This window comes from Saccopteryx leptura, chromosome 2, assembly GCF_036850995.1.
Source record: "Saccopteryx leptura isolate mSacLep1 chromosome 2, mSacLep1_pri_phased_curated, whole genome shotgun sequence".
NCBI classification, from domain to species: domain Eukaryota; kingdom Metazoa; phylum Chordata; class Mammalia; order Chiroptera; family Emballonuridae; genus Saccopteryx; species Saccopteryx leptura.
In genome coordinates, this window is record NC_089504.1 from 220,113,935 (window position 1) to 220,123,140 (window position 9,206).

General features: G+C 45.7%; 1 long non-coding RNA gene across 1 annotated transcript; it reads left to right on the forward strand.

The window, feature by feature from the left end:
• The first annotated feature begins 127 nt into the window (after window positions 1–127).
• LOC136395427 (uncharacterized) lies at window positions 128–5,278 on the forward strand. The gene is made up of 3 exons (XR_010749328.1): window positions 128–230; window positions 2,076–2,197; window positions 5,148–5,278. It is a non-coding gene; the product is annotated as an uncharacterized lncRNA (long non-coding RNA).
• The last annotated feature ends 3,928 nt before the right edge of the window (window positions 5,279–9,206 follow it).

The following is a 9,206-nucleotide window of genomic DNA, read 5'->3' on the forward strand; positions in this document are numbered from 1 at the left end:
GAGGAAGGGGAGGGGAGAAGGGACAGAGGAGGGGAGGAGAAAAAGAGAGGAGGAGAAAAAGAGAGGGGGAGGGAAGAGGGATGGGCGGAGGAGGAGAGAGGAGGGGAGGAGAAAGAGAGAGAGGAGAGGGGAGTGGGGGCGGAGCCAGTTTTTTCCGACCGGGACCTCGGGGACCGGGACCTCGGGGATCTGTCCCTCCCTAGCTGTGCCAGGACCGCGGTGGCCTGCGGGTGAGTGTCCGCCTTGGAGCTCAGGCGGAGAGCCTCTCCTTGGTTCCCTCCCCTTGTCCCTCATCAAGCACGCCTCTCTAATTTGGCAGGAGCGGTATGCGGGTGCTTGTGGCACCGAGCGGCCGCAGGGCTTGGATAATAAGGAGCCCCATTCTTGGACCTCTTCCTAGCTTTTTTATTCATCATTCTTATCACAAAAAGACTCAAGTGAGATGATAAACGTATGAACTGAGCCCTGTGAGAGGTCGTCCTGCTCCGGAAAGCCCTGTTCCCACAGCCTCTGTGTGAGTGGCACCCCCTACAGTTGAGCAGTGCCTTAACAGTAACCAACCTGAGCTTCTCTGGGCAAACGCGCACAGTTATCCCACTTTAAGAGGCATTATTATTCCCACTTTAAGTGAAGGAATTGAACCTTAGGTCAATAACTGGCCGGGTCATAAAATGTATAACTCCCAACCATGGTCAAAACCAGGAGTCCCCAAACTTTTTACACAGGGGGCCAGTTCACTGTTCCTCAGACCATTGGAGGGCCGGACTATAAAAAATAAAAAAAAAACTATGAACAAATCCCTATGCACACTGCACATATCTTATTTTAAAAGTAAAAAAACAAAACGAGAACAAATACAATATTTAAAATAAAGAACAAGTAAATTTAAATCAACAAACTGACCAGTATTTCAGTGGGAACTATGCTCCTCTCACTGACCACCAATGAAAGAGGTGGCCCTTCAGGAAGTGGTGAGGCTGGATAAATGGCTTCAGGGGGTTGCATGCCGCCAGCAGGCCGTAGTTTGGGGATCCCTGGTCAAAACCATCACCCATACTCTGCCAGTTTCCATTTTTAGCAGAAAATACTTGAGTCGGTGGCTAGAAATGTGTGCATTCCTTATGCAAATTCACATCGAATTCTCAATATTTTGGAGGAAAATTTAGATTCCTGAAGATGGATATAAAATAAAATAGCCCAGCTTAGGCAAGGCTATGAGACTAAAAATTGGTGCATCTCAGGGATCCAGTGCTGTGAAGCCAGAGGAAATGCCTCACTTCTCCGTTACCAAGGTTCCAGGTTTCCATGGCAACCCTAAATCCCAAGTTATTCAGATAGTTGAGATCCTACCGTACCTTAATGTTTCCAGGTACCTGAGGCTCTCAAAGTATGTCACTGGTCAATGGCAGGATCTACATGGCTGAAACAACCAGATACAATGGGGTGGGTGGGGTGGGGTGTATATCTCCAGGATATTGAAATCATTCTGGTGGCTTCTCAGTGTATACTCAGGCCCAATCAGAAACCATGGATAGGTAAAAAAAAAACATGGATAGGAGTTTCATAAATGTAATACAGATCCATATAAGTTGCCATGGAGACATGAAGAGAATGCTACTTTTCATTTTTTAACTGTAGCAGAAAATACTGGCTCATCTGGGCTGCAGTTTTATCATATAGAGGGGTACCCCCACCCCAGGCTACTCACACAGCCCTTGATAGTGTCTGAGAAGCTGATGCCCACAGCCATGGGGTCAAGTTCAGCTGCCTAAAATGGGACTTTCTATCCATTGCACCTGCTCTTGCACCCATGGGTGTTCAGTGTGGAGTGCTCAGGAGCTGAGTCACTGAGGTCCCTGGACTCTCTGGGAAGGCATCAATTCTCCTTAAGGGGCTGGTGCAGTTTGCAGGACTGCCAAAATGGGCATTTTGCTCATATTGGGCTGTTTCCAACATATTTGAGCAGAAAGATGTCAAAAGAAGGAGCATGGCAGTTTGCAGGCAACCCATTCCTGACAACCAATTTCACTTCTGCTCTAACTTATTAAATCTTGGGCTTCTTCTCTCTTTTACAGAAAAAATGGTGATTCTGGAACCTATGCCATCAGGCTGGGATGAACACATGACGTAGTACCAAATAGGTCAAGAATTTATCAGCATTGAGCACATGGCAGAGAGGCTCAACATGATCTAGTTAGTAAGTTTTATTTTCCAAACTTCCCTTGGAGAGCATCATATGAAAGAGACCCTTTGAAAAAAATGTCATATACATGAAAAAATCCATCATCCCTACCCTCTCAGTGGAAAGTGTGTGAAACCCTATTGAAAATTATCTGGCCAGCGCACAAATGGCAGAACTGACAGCAACACAGGAGGCAGGGAGGGAAGCAAGGTCATCTGCCAGCTTGGGCCCTTGACTCCCACCCAGGCCCTGGTCACTCCCTGATTCCCTTGTTGAGGGGGCCTGGGCTCATTTAGGCAGCATCCTTGCCCTGGGTCCTACCCTCTGGCCATCCCCTTCTATGTCTGGGTAGTCACATGGTTAAATTGGTTTGTTTTAAATGGTTTATCCTCGTTCTGGACGCTATCAGGGTTCCTAACATTTTTTTACCTTCGTGATTAGTTGGTTTCCTAGTTACTCAGCTGAACTAAGACCAGGCCTGTCTGAAGCCTGTGATTACTCATTGACTATTATGGCTTGATTCACAAGGAACACAGAGCTTCACAGTAAATTAAACCTAATAAAAGGATGGCCCTTGTGCTTCAAGAGCAAAAGTCGAAGATGTTAGAAGGAAATTAACAGTCGAAGGCGCGCGGGATGAAATAATCAGTTACACTATATCAACTGAGTTCAAGAGCAGTCTCTTTTTTCTCAAGAAAGAGAGAAGCCCATACAAAAGGGGGAAAGGGATACTACAGAGGTACGCAAGCATTATAAACACCAAATGTCTAGGGAATCGATCGTAGATAAAAAGCTCTTTAGAATCCAGATGCAATTATTAAAAATGATTAGCTTACCAAGTCATCCTTTAAAAATTAGCAAAAAACATTTCCTTGGAAATATGTCTGTGTTTCCCTTGAAATCCAAGTCAATAGTCAACAGACAGTTCAGGGTGCAAGCTGAACAGACGTCATTTGGTCTGAGCTGCATTATTTATTCATTCAGCAAACAGTGTCACCTGCTGAGAATACAAAGATGAGTAAGGCTTCGTCCCTGACCTTGGGGAAGGAAAAATAGTGCCCAGCACTGTTAAAATTACACACAAATGTGAGGCTTTGGAATTCCTGGTGGGGGTGGCGTGGGCAGGAGAGGAGAAGAACGCACTTAGAAATAATTTAATTCAAGTATATTTGCACCTGTGTTTCCTTTGCTGCCTTTAATCCTGGCTCACTGGTTGGTGCTCAAAAGCAACAGTTATTCTACTGATACAGTTTGGGGTCAAGGAATAGGTAACGTCAAGCTTTAAACCACCTCCAACCTTGCCAACCTCCTCACCCCATCCCACCTCTGAGTATACACGTGCAGCAGGTATAATTTCCAACTGGCCCTCCACTCTTGTCCATTTGTAGGATGCCAAAAGTACCAGGAATTCCCAACTGACCTGAGGTCATCCAGCAGCCTCCCAGCCTCCCAACAGGGTGGTCCCAAACTATGCAAGAGCAGGCAGTATCTACACTCCTCTTTAAAATTCCTGAGAATAGCCAACATGGGGCTCTCCAGAAGTCACAGCCTTTTCCTAAAGTCCCCACTGTACTTGTTTCCTTCTTACTGGCAGCCTCCTTTGTCTCTTGGGTTCCCAGTGGGCACCAAGGCATAATAACTAGAGGGAGCCTGTGATCTTACCCTCTGAAGGGCAGCCTGTGGGATCAGACACCCTGGGGTCAAATCCCAGCTCAGCCTATCACTAGCCTTCCAACTGTGAACCCCAGGGCAAGTTACTTATTCTCTCCTAGCCTCAGTTTCCTTCTCTGTCAAATTTGCATAACAACACTACTTTCCTGCTAGGATTGCCAGAGGATGAAATGAGTTAATGTTTTTGAGCACTCAGAACAATGCCCTGCACTTAATTAATCTAAGTGTGTAAAATTAGTCTAAGTGTGTGATAAGTAAGAGCTTCCCTGATGGTGGGGGTGGGGAGCTAGTTTGCTGTCCTGGTGGGTGGCCTTCCTGACAGGGCTTTGCTATGCACTTCAGTCAGGATTTCAGGTCACAATGAAGAATGAGGTCAAGACCAACGCTGCCAATAGGGGCTCACACCTTCTTTCTCTAGAATTCTCTTGCCTTTAGTGGTAAGAGACGAGGGCATGAAACACTATTTTCAAATTGGAAAGCGCTTTAGAGAATTGGCAAAGTGGGACCAACTCCTGTTTTTATGAGGAAACTGAGGCCCAAGGAGAATCAGTTCTTTCCCACAGTCATGTGGCTACTTCCTGGTGGGGCTGGGACCACAGTCCTTCCAGACAGTCATTTCCCTTATAAGGCAGGACTCTAGAGTACAGAAGCCACCTTCCAAATCCACCATGGTTTTAAGCTGCATGATGACATGCTTCAGGCAAGTCCAAACAACAAAAATAGTGAGAGGACCTGCTGTATTCTATAGAATTGATAATCCTAAAAGAAATGTGTCTGCATTGTGAGTCAGACCTGTACAGATGTGTGCTTTTTCTGAATCATGCTGTGATTCCCACAGTAGGCACTGAACAGAGGCGTGCCCCGAGCTACGACTTCATTAAGGATATCAAAGACTGAAACACTCAACCAGGAGTCTTCACACACACAGAAGGGTCGGCCACTATTGTGTCAGTCAGCCTCGCAGATGGTTTGTCATTTAACTTGCATGCCACTTTGGGTGACAAAATATAACCCGTATGTACATTTTGAAGCTAATAGCACAGAAGACTCAAGCAGCCATGTTAGTACATCACTAGGTCACTGGGATGTTTGGGTAGCATCCAAGCTTTTGAAGAATGGTTTTCCAATGGCTGCAAGTCTTCCCCACCCCCACTTCTTTGCATTTATGAATTTTAGCTACTGTGTCTACTTCAGACCCACTGAGGTACAGTACCTCCTGTTTCTACTTGTTGTTAATCACTTCTCCTTGTGTGCTATGCTCCCAGGGAATGTTTTCTTTACTTCTTCATGCCAGACTTCGCCAACTGAACATGCCTGTGGTTCCCGCGCACTTTCCTGGGGGAAGGAAGACCAAGGAAGCCCCTCCCCTCTGAACCTGAGTGCCTGTTTCTTGGTAGCAAGAAGAATGTTTGACTGCACCTAGTGAGTTGTGCCTCCTTGTCTCTTTATTTTCACCCTATATGTTATAGTGTTTGTATAGAAAAATGAGTAAGTTATTTTTCTGCAAGAACCATGTACTTTAAGGGAAAAAAGCAACCACCTGACATTTCATTCATTCATTTGTTCATTCATCCATCCATCCATTCATTTCAGTTTTACTGAGATATAATTGACATTATTTGACATTTTTAGCATGATTTTTCAGTGTGACTTGTGAATTAGAATACTTATACTCATGTCTGAAGGTTTCTAGACACTATGTCTGTTCTCAGGACAACAGCCAGAGGGTCCTGTTAAAACATCAGTCAGATCTGTCTCTCCTTAACTAAAAACCCTTCAATGGCCTCATGTGACTCAGAAGAAAAGCCCAAGTCCCCACCAGGTGCTGCGACCTGGTTTCCCTCCGTCTCTGTGATCACTGGCCTCTCCTAGATCCAGGACCCTTTCTGGTCACCAGCCACTGGCTCCCCACACCTCATGCTGTTCCTTGTCCTGGGAAAGCTCTTTCCAGATGCCATATGCCTCCTTCCTTCACATCCCTCAAGACCTTTACTAACTAGTTACCTTTGCTGAGCACTTCTCTGGTCACTCCTTCTAAAATTTCAGCCACTCCCCCTCTGACCCAGTGTGATTTTTTTCCCTTAAGCCACATCACTATTTAACATTCTTATGTTTGACGTTCTTTTACCCTGTTCATTCATTCTCCCTCTCCGCAGCACAATCCTGCTCCAGTGGGGCAGGGGATGTGTCCGCTTTTCTGCTCTGCCCAGAACAGTTCCCGACACACCGCACTTCATTTGTTGAGTAATCAACGAACTTGTCAGATTTTGATTAAGTGCCAGGGATGGAAGTCATAAGATAACGAAGCTTTCTGAGAAAGCGAGGGATCCTGATATGAGTAAGAAAGTTTTGAGTACATTTTTAAAATCAGATAAAGAGTAAAATGTTAAATTAGGTCGTGACTTGGATCTTTGACATTCTCTAAAATGAAAAGAAAAAAGAGATTTCTGAAATCACTTTAGCAAACTCTCTAGCCAGTGGGGGCAACGTGACTTTATGGTGGCAATTGCCTGTTGGAATGTTAAGGGCAGCCTCAGGGGTGAGTCATCTACAATTCACATGAAAGATCATAAAGATAAAAAATATAAGAACTTATGAATTTATGTCAATTGCATATTAATAATGATGTGGAGTGGTCGGTGACCAGAAGATCAGAGGGAACCAGAAGGTCATCTACGCTGTCTTGTTTCTGCTCATTTCTACTTTTTCCAATTGGATTTTCTGGGGCTCTTCAGCTTTGGATCTGATGCAATTCCTGCTCCTGAGTTGGTAAGAAAACTGGGCTGGTCTTGTGGACTTCTGGGTAGGGATCAAAAGTACGCCAATGGCCAGCTTTGCCGTGTGGTGGAGATTGGACTATGTCCTGGCCAGCACAGGGTCACTGCTGGGTCCTGAGAACTCCCGTGGTCCCTGCTCTGCTATGCACATTCCTCCCCTTTCTGTCACCTCAGGTTTCCTGGATGGAGCTCCTGTCTTGGTTTCATTTCTTATATTCACACTTCTCCCCTGCTTGCTGTCCTCAGTCCCTTCCCTCCCTTGTCACAAACATTGTGTCCAAGTTCTGACATGTAAGGACAATCTACACAATGACTACCTGTCAGCCTGTCCTCTGTGCATAAACCACACTGGGGGTTTATGTCAGCATGTATGGAGTTGATGTGGAACCCTTTGTGCTGATCTCAACAAACTTCATCCTAGACTGTGGGGGACAGGCAGGGTGGCAGCAGGAAAGCCAGCCAGGTGACTGCAGTGGGAATCAAGGTAGGTGATGAAGGTGGCTGGAGCCAGTGAGTTAATGGTGGAGACGAAGAGAAGCATTTCCTATCTTAGGCACCAGTGCCTCACTTTCCCGGTGGCTCAATCAAGGTCCTGGGAGTTGCCTTTGATTTTCCTTCTTTTCTCAGCCCCATAAACTGTCAGCAAGTCCTGTGGACTCTACTTCCATAACATATCTCAGATCTACTAATTTCTCACTTTTTGTGCTTCTGCACCCTTGCCACCATTTTGCTCACCTTGACCATGCACCAACCTCCTAACTGTTCAGCACCCGCTGCTCCAGCCCTCTTATAACCCCTCCCCCACACAGCAGCCAATATAGTTCCTGAAAAAATAAATCCTGTGAAGCCACCTCTCTCCTCAGAATCCTCTGAAAGCTTCTCAGTCCATATAAAATAGATCAACTCCTTTCCTTTTTTTCCTTTTATTTATTGATTTTAAAGAGAGTAGAAAGAGATGGGGGTGGGTGGGGAAGAGCTGGAAGCATCAAGTTATAATTGCTTCTCTTATGTGCCTTGACCAAGCAAACCCAGGGTTTCGAACCAGCAACCTCAGCCTTCCAGGTCGACGCCTTATCCACTGTGCTACCACAGGTGAGGCCCCAGCTTCTTTCAATGCCCTAAGAGACCTGGCCTTACTCTTCTTTCACCACTCTTCTCCTTGCTCATTATACTCCTCAGACTACTCCTGGAACACCCTAACCCTGCTCCTACCTCAGGGCCTCTGCCCTTGCTATTTACTGGAAGGTTCTTCCCCCAGCTCTGTGAGGCTGCTCCTTGTCATCATCCAGGACAGATGTCACTGGCTCAGGGCAGTGCTTCCTGACCCTGATCAGAAAGTGGCTCACCTTTCCATCACTGTCACGTCACACTGATAACGCTCTTCCAAGCATTTATCGCTACAACATTTTCTTGTTAATTTACCTCTCATTTCATTTTGCTGCCTTGTTCTCCTGTGTATTAAAATGCAGGTTCAATGAGAGTGGAACCCTTGTCCGTCTTGCTTGTTGCTATGGCCCAGCATCTTTGACAGCACATGGCCTGTTCTAGGTGTCGACTAATATGTGTTCAGTGAATGAATGAATGAATGAATGAATTTGGTGAGATTCAGTGCATCATTCCAGTCTCTTAGATTCTTATGACTCCTGAGTTTTGTTATCCAAAGTATCTTCTGTTACTGACTTCATTGACCACCTATAAACTTGATAAACAAGCCATTCAACAAATAGTGACTAAGGCAAAGCTTGTGGTATGTCACTAGGACTCTCCCTCTGAGAGACATTAACCCTAGATGATTAACTCTTTTTGTGTAACTACCACTGAAGATAGAAGACATTGGAGAATATCCTGCTGGAGAACAAATACCGACATCTGTCACATTCGCCTTATCTGCTTTTCCAGTAAACCTGTCAGGTCACACAGTTACCACTTGTTTCCACGAAACCCTAATGACTCCAAGGCCTTCACTGGCAGGTGTGTTACCCAACTTGGTCCTGCTAGAGCAGATGCGAAGTGTCCACTACTGCCCAGATGTGTTGCAGACCCAAATGGCCTCTGTCCCCAAGCTGGCGTGAGCCTCAGATACCTCACAGGTTCTCTTCACACCACAAATGGATGCAGTGCCTGTGGGTGGAGATTCAGTCTCTCAATCTCCCAGTCACTTAAAATACAATGAAAGCAAATGGGTCTGCCCTTCACAGAGAAGAGCATTTGAACGCAGTATGTCAGTTACAAGACACCACAATTGCAGGGTCTTAAATGAGGTTGAAGTTGATTGTCCTCCAGAATAACACTCAAAAAAGGTGATCTGAGGTTGGTTTGTTGGTTAGTGACGTTAGGACCTAGGCTCCCCTTATTTTGTTCTGCCCTCGTCCTTCCTGGCTAAAGATGGCTCACTAACATGTCCATGCTCCTCCCTGGGAAAGGATGGAAGGGAAACAGAGGCACTTCCTTGTAAGGGCATTATTGGAAATTACGCATGGCAGTCTTGCTCATTCCCATTGGACTGGATTTAGTCACATGACTTCACCTAGCTGCAAAGGAGGCTGGGAAGTATAGTCTTTAGGTGGACGAACCTA